The 10000-nt window shown below is 43.3% G+C and overlaps 7 non-coding genes across 7 annotated transcripts; all 7 read left to right on the top strand.

Annotated features, from left to right (window-relative positions):
* The first annotated feature begins 204 nt into the window (after window positions 1-204).
* On the top strand, window positions 205-286 carry trnas-uga (transfer RNA serine (anticodon UGA)). The gene has a single exon. It is a non-coding gene; the product is annotated as a tRNA-Ser (tRNA).
* A 4905-nt stretch (window positions 287-5191) lies between these two features.
* trnas-uga (transfer RNA serine (anticodon UGA)) lies at window positions 5192-5273 on the top strand. Its single transcript has one exon. It is a non-coding gene; the product is annotated as a tRNA-Ser (tRNA).
* Window positions 5274-5740: 467 nt separating this feature from the next.
* On the top strand, window positions 5741-5823 carry trnas-uga (transfer RNA serine (anticodon UGA)). Its single transcript has one exon. It is a non-coding gene; the product is annotated as a tRNA-Ser (tRNA).
* A 199-nt stretch (window positions 5824-6022) lies between these two features.
* trnas-uga (transfer RNA serine (anticodon UGA)) lies at window positions 6023-6104 on the top strand. Its single transcript has one exon. It is a non-coding gene; the product is annotated as a tRNA-Ser (tRNA).
* A 2280-nt stretch (window positions 6105-8384) lies between these two features.
* On the top strand, window positions 8385-8466 carry trnas-uga (transfer RNA serine (anticodon UGA)). The gene has a single exon. It is a non-coding gene; the product is annotated as a tRNA-Ser (tRNA).
* Window positions 8467-9486: 1020 nt separating this feature from the next.
* Window positions 9487-9568, top strand: trnas-cga (transfer RNA serine (anticodon CGA)). The gene has a single exon. It is a non-coding gene; the product is annotated as a tRNA-Ser (tRNA).
* Window positions 9569-9771: 203 nt separating this feature from the next.
* Window positions 9772-9855, top strand: trnas-uga (transfer RNA serine (anticodon UGA)). Its single transcript has one exon. It is a non-coding gene; the product is annotated as a tRNA-Ser (tRNA).
* Window positions 9856-10000: the final 145 nt, after the last annotated feature.

The raw sequence follows: 10000 nt of genomic DNA, 5'->3' as shown, positions 1-10000 counted from the left end.
GAATATTTTTTCCTTGACAAACAGTTCAAACAGGCTCTTCAGTAGAAGGTCTAGTCTTTACAGAAGAAAAATGTACAGAATCAGATAGCCGACTGGTTAAGGACTGGTTTTTAACATAGCAAGCTGCGATGGCCGAGTGGTAAAGGCGTTGGACTTGAAATCCAATGGGGTCTCCCCGCGCACGTTCCAACCCTAATGTAGCAAGCTGTGATGGCCGAGTGGTTAAGGCGTTGGACTTGAAATCCAATGGGGTCTCCCCGCGCAGGTTCGAACCCTGCTCACAGCGCTTTGACAAACCAGTCTTTATTTGCAACATGTCATTAGAGACTTGATATGGATAACGTGTGCTAAATGCATGGACTTTGATTCAGGTGCTCAGAGTATATCTGCAATGACAAACAGGCTCTTCAGAAGTAAAATGTACAGAATCAGATAGCCGACTGGTTTTTAACATAGCAAGCTGCGATGGCCGAGTGGTAAAGGCGTTGGACTTGAAATCCAATGGGGTCTCCCCGCGCACGTTCGAACCCTAATGTCTCCCCGCGCAGGTTTGAACCCTGCTCACGCGCTGCTCACCAGTCTTTATTTGCAACATGTCATTGGAGACTTGATATGGATAATGTGTGCTAAATGCATGGACTTGTCCTTTGATTCAAGTGCTCAGAATATTTTTTCCTTGACAAACAGTTCAAACAGGTCTAGTCTTTACAGAAGAAAAATGTACAGAATCAGATAGCCGACTGGTTAAGGACTGGTTTTTAACATAGCAAGCTGCGATGGCCGAGTGTCCTTCTGTTCACCTGATTTAGAATTCCTCACAATCAAATGTAGACCGCATTATCTACCAAGAGAATTCTCTTCGATTATAATCACAGCCGTATATATCCCCCCCAAGCAGACACATCGATGGCTCTGAACGAACTTTATTTAACTCTTTGCAAACTGGAAACCATTCATCCGGAGGCTGCATTCATTGTAGCTGGGGATTTTAACAAGGCTAATCTGAAAACAAGACACCCCTAAATTTTATCAGCATATCGATTGCGCAACCAGGGGTGGAAAGACCTTGGATCATTGTTACTCTAACTTCCGCGACGCATATAAGGCCCTGCCCCGCCCCCCTTTCGGAAAAGCTGACCACGACTCCATTTTGTTGATCCCTGCCTACAGACAGAAACTAAAACAAGAGGCTCCCACGCTGAGGTCTGTCCAACGCTGGTCCGACCAAGCTGACTCCACACTCCAAGACTGCTTCCACCACGTGGACTGGGACATGTTTCGTATTGCGTCAGACAACAACATTGACGAATACGCTGATTCGGTGTGTGAGTTCATTAGAACGTGCGTTGAAGATGTCGTTCCCATAGCAACGATTAAAACATTCCCTAACCAGAAACCGTGGATTGATGGCAGCATTCGCGTGAAACTGAAAGCGCGAACCACTGCTTTTAATCAGGGCAAGGTGTCTGGTAACATGACCGAATACAAACAGTGCAGCTATTCCCTCCGCAAGGCTATCAAACAAGCTAAGCGTCAGTACAGAGACAAAGTAGAATCTCAATTCAACGGCTCAGACACAAGAGGCATGTGGCAGGGTCTACAGTCAATCACGGACTACAGGAAGAAATCCAGCCCAGTCACGGACCAGGATGTCCTGCTCCCAGGCAGACTAAATAACTTTTTTGCCCGCTTTGAGGACAATACAGTGCCACTGACACGGCCTGCAACGAAAACATGCGGTCTCTCCTTCACTGCAGCCGAGGTGAGTAAGACATTTAAACGTGTTAACCCTCGCAAGGCTGCAGGCCCAGACGGCATCCCCAGCCGCGCCCTCAGAGCATGCGCAGACCAGCTGGCCGGTGTGTTTACGGACATATTCAATCAATCCCTATACCAGTCTGCTGTTCCCACATGCTTCAAGAGGGCCACCATTGTTCCTGTTCCCAAGAAAGCTAAGGTAACTGAGCTAAACGACTACCGCCCCGTAGCACTCACTTCCGTCATCATGAAGTGCTTTGAGAGACTAGTCAAGGACCATATCACCTCCACCCTACCTGACACCCTAGACCCACTCCAATTTGCTTACCGCCCAAATAGGTCCACAGACGATGCAATCTCAACCACACTGCACACCGCCCTAACCCATCTGGACAAGAGGAATACCTATGTGAGAATGCTGTTCACTGACTACAGCTCGGCATTCAACACCATAGTACCCTCCAAGCTCGTCATCAAGCTCGAGACCCTGGGTCTCGACCCCGCCCTGTGCAACTGGGTACTGGACTTCCTGACGGGCCGCCCCCAGGTGGTGAGGGTAGGCAACAACATCTCCTCCCCGCTGATCTTCAACACTGGGGCCCCACAAGGGTGCGTTCTGAGCCCTCTCCTGTACTCCCTGTTCACCCACGACTGTGTGGCCACGCACGCCTCCAACTCAATCATCAAGTTTGCGGACGACACAACAGTGGTAGGCTTGATTACCAACAACGACGAGACGGCCTACAGGGAGGAGGTGAGTGCCCTCGGAGTGTGGTGTCAGGAAAATAACCTCACACTCAACGTCAACAAAACTAAGGAGATGATTGTGGACTTCAGGAAACAGCAGAGGGAACACCCCCCTATCCACATCGATGGAACAGTAGTGGAGAGGGTAGCAAGTTTTAAGTTCCTCGGCATACACATCACAAACAAACTGAATTGGTCCACTCACACAGACAGCATTGTGAAGAAGGCGCAGCAGCGCCTCTTCAACCTCAGGAGGCTGAAGAAATTCGGCTTGTCACCAAAAGCACTCACAAACTTCTACAGATGCACAATCGAGAGCATCCTGGCGGGCTGTATCACCGCCTGGTACGGCAACTGCTCCGCCCTCAACCGTAAGGCTCTCCAGAGGGTGGTGAGGTCTGCAGAACGCATCACCGGGGGCAAACTACCTGCCCTCCAGGACACCTACACCACCCGATGTCACAGGAAGGCCAGAAAGATCATCAAGGACATCAACCACCCGAGCCACTGCCTGTTCACCCCGCTATCATCCAGAAGGCGAGGTCAGTACAGGTGCATCAAAGCTGGGACCGAGAGACTGAAAAACAGCTTCTATCTCAAGGCCATCAGACTGTTAAACAGCCACCACTAACATTGAGTGGCTGCTGCCAACACACTGACACTGACTCAACTCCAGCCACTTTAATAATGGGAATTGATGGGAAATGATGTAAATATATCACTAGCCACTTTAACCTTTCTGATCTCCCCATCCCGGATCCGGGTTCGTGAATACAGACTCAAGCTCATTACCATAACGCAACGTTAACTATTCATGAAAATCGCAAATGAAATGAAATAAATATGCTAGCTCTCAAGCTTAGCCTTTTGTTAACAACACTGTCATCTCAGATTTTCAAAATATGCTTCTCAACCATTGCAAAACAAGCATTTGTGTAACAGTATTGATGGCTAACGTAGCATTTAGCATTAGCATTCAGCTGGCAACATTTACACAAAAAAACAGAAAAGCATTCAAAAAAATCATTTACCTTTGAAGAACTTCAGATGTTTTCAATGAGGAGACTCTCAGATAGCAAATGTTCAGTTTTTCCTGAAAGATTATTTGTTTAGGACAAATCGCTCCGTTTTCTGCGTCACGTTTAGCTATGAAAAAACCCCTGTATCCAGGATTGTGTAAATCTATCAGCAAGCTCATTAGCATAACACAACGTTAACTATTTATGAAAATCGCAAATGAAATGAAATAAATATGCCATCTCTCAAGCTTAGCCTTTTGTAAACAACACTGTCATCTCAGATTTTCAAAATATGCTTCTCAACCATAGGAAAACAATCATTTGTGTAAAAGTAGCTAGCTAGAGTTAGCATTTCGCGTTAGCATTTAGCGTTAGCATTAGCGTTAGCATCCAGCACGCAACATTAACAAAAACATAAAAGCCTTCAAATAAAATAATTTACCTTTGAAGAACTTCTGATGTTTTCAATGAGGATACTCTCAGTTAGATAGCAGATGCTCAGTTTTTCCAAAAAGATTCCTTGTGTATTAGAAATAGCTCCGTTTTATACATCACATTTGGCTACCAAAAAAAATCCATAAATTCAGTCCTCAAAACGCAAACTTTTTTCCAAATTAACTCCATAATATCGACTGAAAACATGGCAAACGTTGTTTAGAATCAATCCTCAAGGTGTTTTTCACATATCTCTTCATTGATACATCGTTCTTGGACACATGCTTTCTCTCCTGAATCCCAGGAGAAAATGCCCGCACCTGAAGATTACGCACAAATTTAGACAAAGGACACCGGGCGGACCTCTGGAAAATGTAGTCTCTTATGGCCAATCTTCCAATGATATGCCTACAAATACGTCACAATGCTGCTAAGACCTTGGGCGAACGACAGAAAGTGTAGGCTCATTCCTTGCGCAATCACAGCCATATAAGGAGAGAATGGAAAACAGAGCTTCAGAAATTCTGCTAATTCCTGGGTGATGCATCATCTTGGTTTCGCCTGTAGAATGAGTTCTGGGGCACTTACAGACAAAATCTTTGCAGATTCTGAAACTTCAGAGTGTTTTCTTTCCAAAACTGTCAAGAATATGCATAGTCGAGCATCTTTTCGTGACAAAATATCGCGCTTAAAACGGGAACGTTTTTTATCCAAAAATGAAATAGCGCCCCTAGAGCTCTAAGAGGTTTTAAACAATGCTACCTTATATAATGTTACTTACCCTACATTATTCATCTCATATGCATACGTATATACTGTACTCTATATCATCGACTGTATCCTTATGTAATACATGTATCACTAGCCACTTTAACTATGCCACTTTGTTTACATACTCATCTCATATGTATATACTGTACTCGATACCATCTACTGTATCTTGCCTATGCTGCTCTGTACCATCACTCATTCATATATCCTTATGTACATATTCTTTATCCCCTTACACTGTGTACAAGACAGTAGTATTGGAATTGTTAGTTAGATTACTTGTTGGTTATGACTGCATTGTCGGAACTAGAAGCACAAGCATTTCGCTACACTCGCATTAACATCTGCTAACCATGTGTATGTGACAAATAAAATTTGATTTGATTTGATTTGATTTGAAAGGCGTTGGACTTGAAATCCAATGGGGTCTCCCCGCGCACGTTCGAACCCTAATGTAGCAAGCTGTGATGGCAGAGTGGTTAAGGCGTTGGACTTGAAATCCAATGGGGTATCCCCGCGCAGGTTTGAACCCTGCTCACAGCGCTTTGACAAACCAGTCTTTATTTGCAACATGTCATTGGAGACTTGATATGGACAATGTGTGACTTTGATTCAGGTGCTCAGAGTATATCTGCAATGACAAACAGTTCAAATAGGCTCTTCAGTATAAGGTCTAGTCTTTACAGAAGTAAAATGTACAGAATCAGATAGCCGACTGGTTTTTAACATAGCAAGCTGCGATGGCCGAGTGGTAAAGACTTGAAATCCAATGGGGTCTCCCCGCGCAGGTTCGAACCCTGCTCACAGCGCTTTGACAAACAATTCTTTATTTGCAACATGTCATTGGAGACTTGATAAGGATAATGTGTGCTAAATGCATGGACTTGTCCTTTGATTCAGAGTATATCTGCATTGACAAACAGTTCAAATAGGCACTTCAGTAGAAAGTCTCGTCTTTACAGAAGTAAAATGTACAGAATCAGATAGCCGCCTGTTTTTTAGTGTAGCAAGCTGTGATGGCCGAGTGGTTAAGGCGTTGGACTTGAAATCCAATGGGGTCTCCCCGCGCAGGTTTGAACCCTGCTCACGCGCTTTGACAAACCAGTCTTTATTTGCAACATGTCATTGGAGACTTGATAAGGATAATGTGTGCTAAATGCATGGACTTGTCCTTTGATTCAGAGTATATCTGCATTGACAAACAGTTCAAACAGGCACTTCAGTAGAAAGTCTCGTCTTTACAGAAGTAAAATGTACAGAATCAGATAGCCGACTGGTTTTTAGTGTAGCAAGCTGTGATGGCCGAGTGGTTAAGGCGTTGGACTTGAAATCCAATGGGGTCTCCCCGCGCAGGTTCGAACCCTGCGCACAGCGCTTTGACAAACCAGTCTTAGAGACAAACATGTCATTGGAGACTTGATATGGATAACGTATGCTAAATGCATGGACTTTGATTCAGGTGCTCAGAGTATATCTGCAATGACAAACAGTTCAAATAGGCTCTTCAGTATAAGGTCTAGTCTTTACAGCAGTAAAATGTACAGAATCAGATAGCCGAACGGTTTTTAACATACCAAGCTGCGATGGTAAAGGCGTTGGACTTGAAATCCAATGGGGTCTCCCCGCGCACGTTCGAACCCTAATGTCTCCCCGCGCAGCTTTGAACCCTGCTCACGTGCTTTGACAAACCAGTCTTTATTTGCAACATGTCATTGGAGACTTGATATGGATAATGTGTGCTAAATGCATGGACTTGTCCTTTGATTCAAGTGCTCAGTTCAAAACAGTTCAAACAGGCTCTTCAGTAGAAGGGCTAGTCTTTACAGCAGTCATTGGAGAAATGCATGGACTTGTCCTTTGATTCAGGTTCTCAGAGTATATAGCTCAGAGTATACAGTTCAAATAGTCTCTTCAGTAGAGAGACTGTTGTTTGTATTAGATTTTTGATGGAAATTCCTAGAGACAGGTCGGTATGTCCTCAGACTTGAAACCCCATTGAGTCTCTCTGCTCTTTTTAAAATCTTATTCTCAGTGAATAGTCCACTTGTACTTTCTCTGCACATAGGTTTTTGACTTGCACATTAAACCTGCAACCTTCACAGCTTTGGAAAGGACCGAGGTTACTTGGCGCAATAAGATCAAAATGTTGTGCCATCAAGTTTACCATTTTTCACCAATGATGTCTGTTTCCAAATCCCAATCCCTTTACTTGCATTCCAACAGCTGCAATGGCCAAGTTCTTTAGACGTTGGACCTGAATTTCAAATGGGTCTCCCCACCCATGTTCTTAACTTGCTTGAAGCATATAGCCCACTTCTGCTTTCTCCTCATCAATTTCCTTAGATTCCTACTGCTGTGATGGCTAAGTGATTTTAGCATTGTAATTGAAGTCCAATGTATTCTCCCTGTACAGTTTTCAACTCTGCTTACTGGGTGATGATAAAGTAGACCTTTAATAATTGGATCTATCTCATTTAAATTGTCCTTACTTTATGTGCTCGTCCAACGATTAAAGTGCTCAGAAAATTGCTTTTTTTACTTTGCTTGAAAAGCTGTGATTGCAGGATGGTTTAATCGTTGGACTCGAAATCCATTGGGGTTGCCCAGTGCAGGTTTGAACCCTGCGAGCAGCGCTTTGACAATCCAGTATTTAATTGTAACATGTCATTGGGGACTTGATATGGATAATGCTTGGACATGTCCTTTGATTCAAGTGCTCAGAATTGATCTTCCATGACAAACGTTTCAAGTAGGCTCTTCAATAGCAATAATCTGGTCACTTTAGAGGTAAAATGGACAGAACGAGATAGCGGACTGGTTAAGGCCTGGTTTTTAACATAGCAAGCTGCGATGGCCGAGTGGTAAAGGTGTTGGACTTGAATTCCAATGGGGTCTGCCCGTGCAGGTTCGAACAGTGCTATGACAAACCAGTTTTCATTTTTAACATATCCTTGGTGACTTGAGATGGATAATGTGATTAATGCCTGGACTTGTCCTTTGATTCAAGTGCTCAGAATAGTTTTTTCCTTGACAAACAGTTCAAATAGGCTCTTCAGTAGATAGTCTAGTAAAATATACATAATCAGATTGGATTTCAAGTCCAACGCCTTAACCACTTGGCCATGCTCTTTGACAAACCAGTCTTTATTTACAACATGTCATTGGGGACTTGATATTTATGATGTGTGCTTAATGCTTCAGGTGGTCAGAATAAAATTCCTTGACAAACAGTTCAAACAGGCTCTTCAGTAGAAGGTCTAGTCTTTACAGAAGTAAAATGTACAGAATCAGATAGCCGACTGGTATTTAACGTAGCTAGCTGCGATGGCCACGTGGTTAAGGCGTTGGACTCGAAATCCAATGGGGTCTACCCACACATGATCGAACCCTGCTCACAGTGCTTTGACAAACCAGTAAAGTAAAATGTACAGAATCAGACTGGTTAAGGCCTGGTTTTTAATGTAACGCTATCTCGTTTGCAACATGTCATTGGAGACTTGATATGGATAATGTCTGGACTTGTCCTTTGATTCAGGTGGTCAGAATATAATTCCTTGACAAACAGGTTCTTCAGTAGAAGGTCTAGTCTTTACAGAAGTAAAATGTACAGAATCAGATAGCCGACTGGTTAAGGCCTGGTTTTTAATGTAGCAAGCCGCGATGGCCGAGTGGTTAAGGCGTTGGACTTGAAATCCAATGGGGTCTCCCCGCGCAGATTTGAACCCTGCTCACAGCGCTTTTTTCAAACCAGTCTTTATTTGCAACATGTCATTGGAGACTTGATATGGATAATGTTTGCTTAATGCATGGACTTGTTCTTTGATTCAGGTGCTCAGAGTATATCTGCATTGGTAAACAGTTAAAATAGTCTCTTCAGTACAGAGACTGTTGTTTGTATTAGATTTATGATGGAAATTCTGAGAGACAGGTCAGTATGTCCTCAGACTTGAAACCCCATGGGGTCTCTCTGCTCTTTTTTAAATCTTATTCTCAGTGAATAGTCCACTTGTACTTTCTCTGCACATAGTTTTTTGACTTGCACATTAAACTTTCAACCTTCACAGCTTTGGAAAGGACCGAGGTTAATTGGCGCAATAAGAGCAAAATGTTGTGCCATCAAGTTTACCATTTTTCACCAATGATGTCTGTTTCCAAATCCCAATCCCTTTACTTGCATTCCAACAGCTGCAATGGCCGAGTTCTTTAGACTTTGGACCTGAATTTCAATGGGGTCTCCCCACCCATGTTCTTAACTTGCTTGAAGCATATAGCCCACTTCTGCTTTCTCCTCATCAATTTCCTTAGATTCCTGTGATGGCTAAGTGGTTTAAGCATTGTAATTGAAGTCCAATGTATTCTCCCTGTACAGTTTTCAACTCTGCTTACTGGGCGATGATAAAGTCGACCTTTAATAATTGGGTCTATCTCCTTTGAATTGAAATTGTCCTTACTTTATGTGCTCGTCCCACGATTGAAGTGCTTAGAAAATAGCTTTTTTTTAAACTTTGCTTGAAAAAAAAAAAATGGATTGAACCCTGCGAGCAGCGCTTTGACCATCCAGTCTTTATTTGTAACATGTCATTGGGGACTTGATATGGATAATGCTTGGACATGTCCTTTGATTCAAGTGCTCAGAATTGATCTTCCATGACAGGTTTCAAGTAGGTTCTTCAATAGCGTTAATCTGGTCACATTAGAGGTAAAATGGACAGAACGAGATAGCGGACTGGTTAGGGGCCTGTAGGAAACAGGAGAAGCTGTGATGGCCAAGAGGTTAAGGCGTTGGACTCGAAATCCAATGGGGTCTCCCCGCGCAGGTTCGAACACTGCTCACAGCGCTTTGACAAACCAGTCTTTATTTGCAACATATCATTGGAGACATGGATAATGTGCTTAATGTCCTTTCATTCAAGTGCTCAGAATATTTTTTCCTTGACAAACAGTTCAAATAGGCTTTTCAGTAGAAAGTCTAGTCTTTACAGAAGTAAAATGTACAGAATCAGATAGCCGACTGGTTAAGTTCTGGTTTTTAATGTAGCAGGCTGTGATGGCCGAGTGGTTAAGGCGTTGGACTTGAAATCCAATGGGGTCTCCCCGCGCAGGTTCGAACCCTGCTCACAGAGCTTTGGTCTTTATTTGCAACATGTCATTGGAGTCTTGATATTTATGATGTGTGGACCTGTCCTTTGATTCAGGTGGTCAGAATAAAATTCCTTGACAAACAGTTCAAACAGGCTCTTCAGTAGAAGGTCTAGTCTTTACAGAAGTAA

Source organism: Oncorhynchus mykiss, chromosome 12 (genome assembly GCF_057628025.1).
Source record: "Oncorhynchus mykiss isolate SJ-2025 chromosome 12, ASM5762802v1, whole genome shotgun sequence".
Taxonomy (NCBI): Eukaryota; Metazoa; Chordata; class Actinopteri; order Salmoniformes; family Salmonidae; genus Oncorhynchus; species Oncorhynchus mykiss.
Note: the sequence above shows the minus strand (reverse complement) of the source record. Positions and strands in the feature narration are given on the sequence as shown.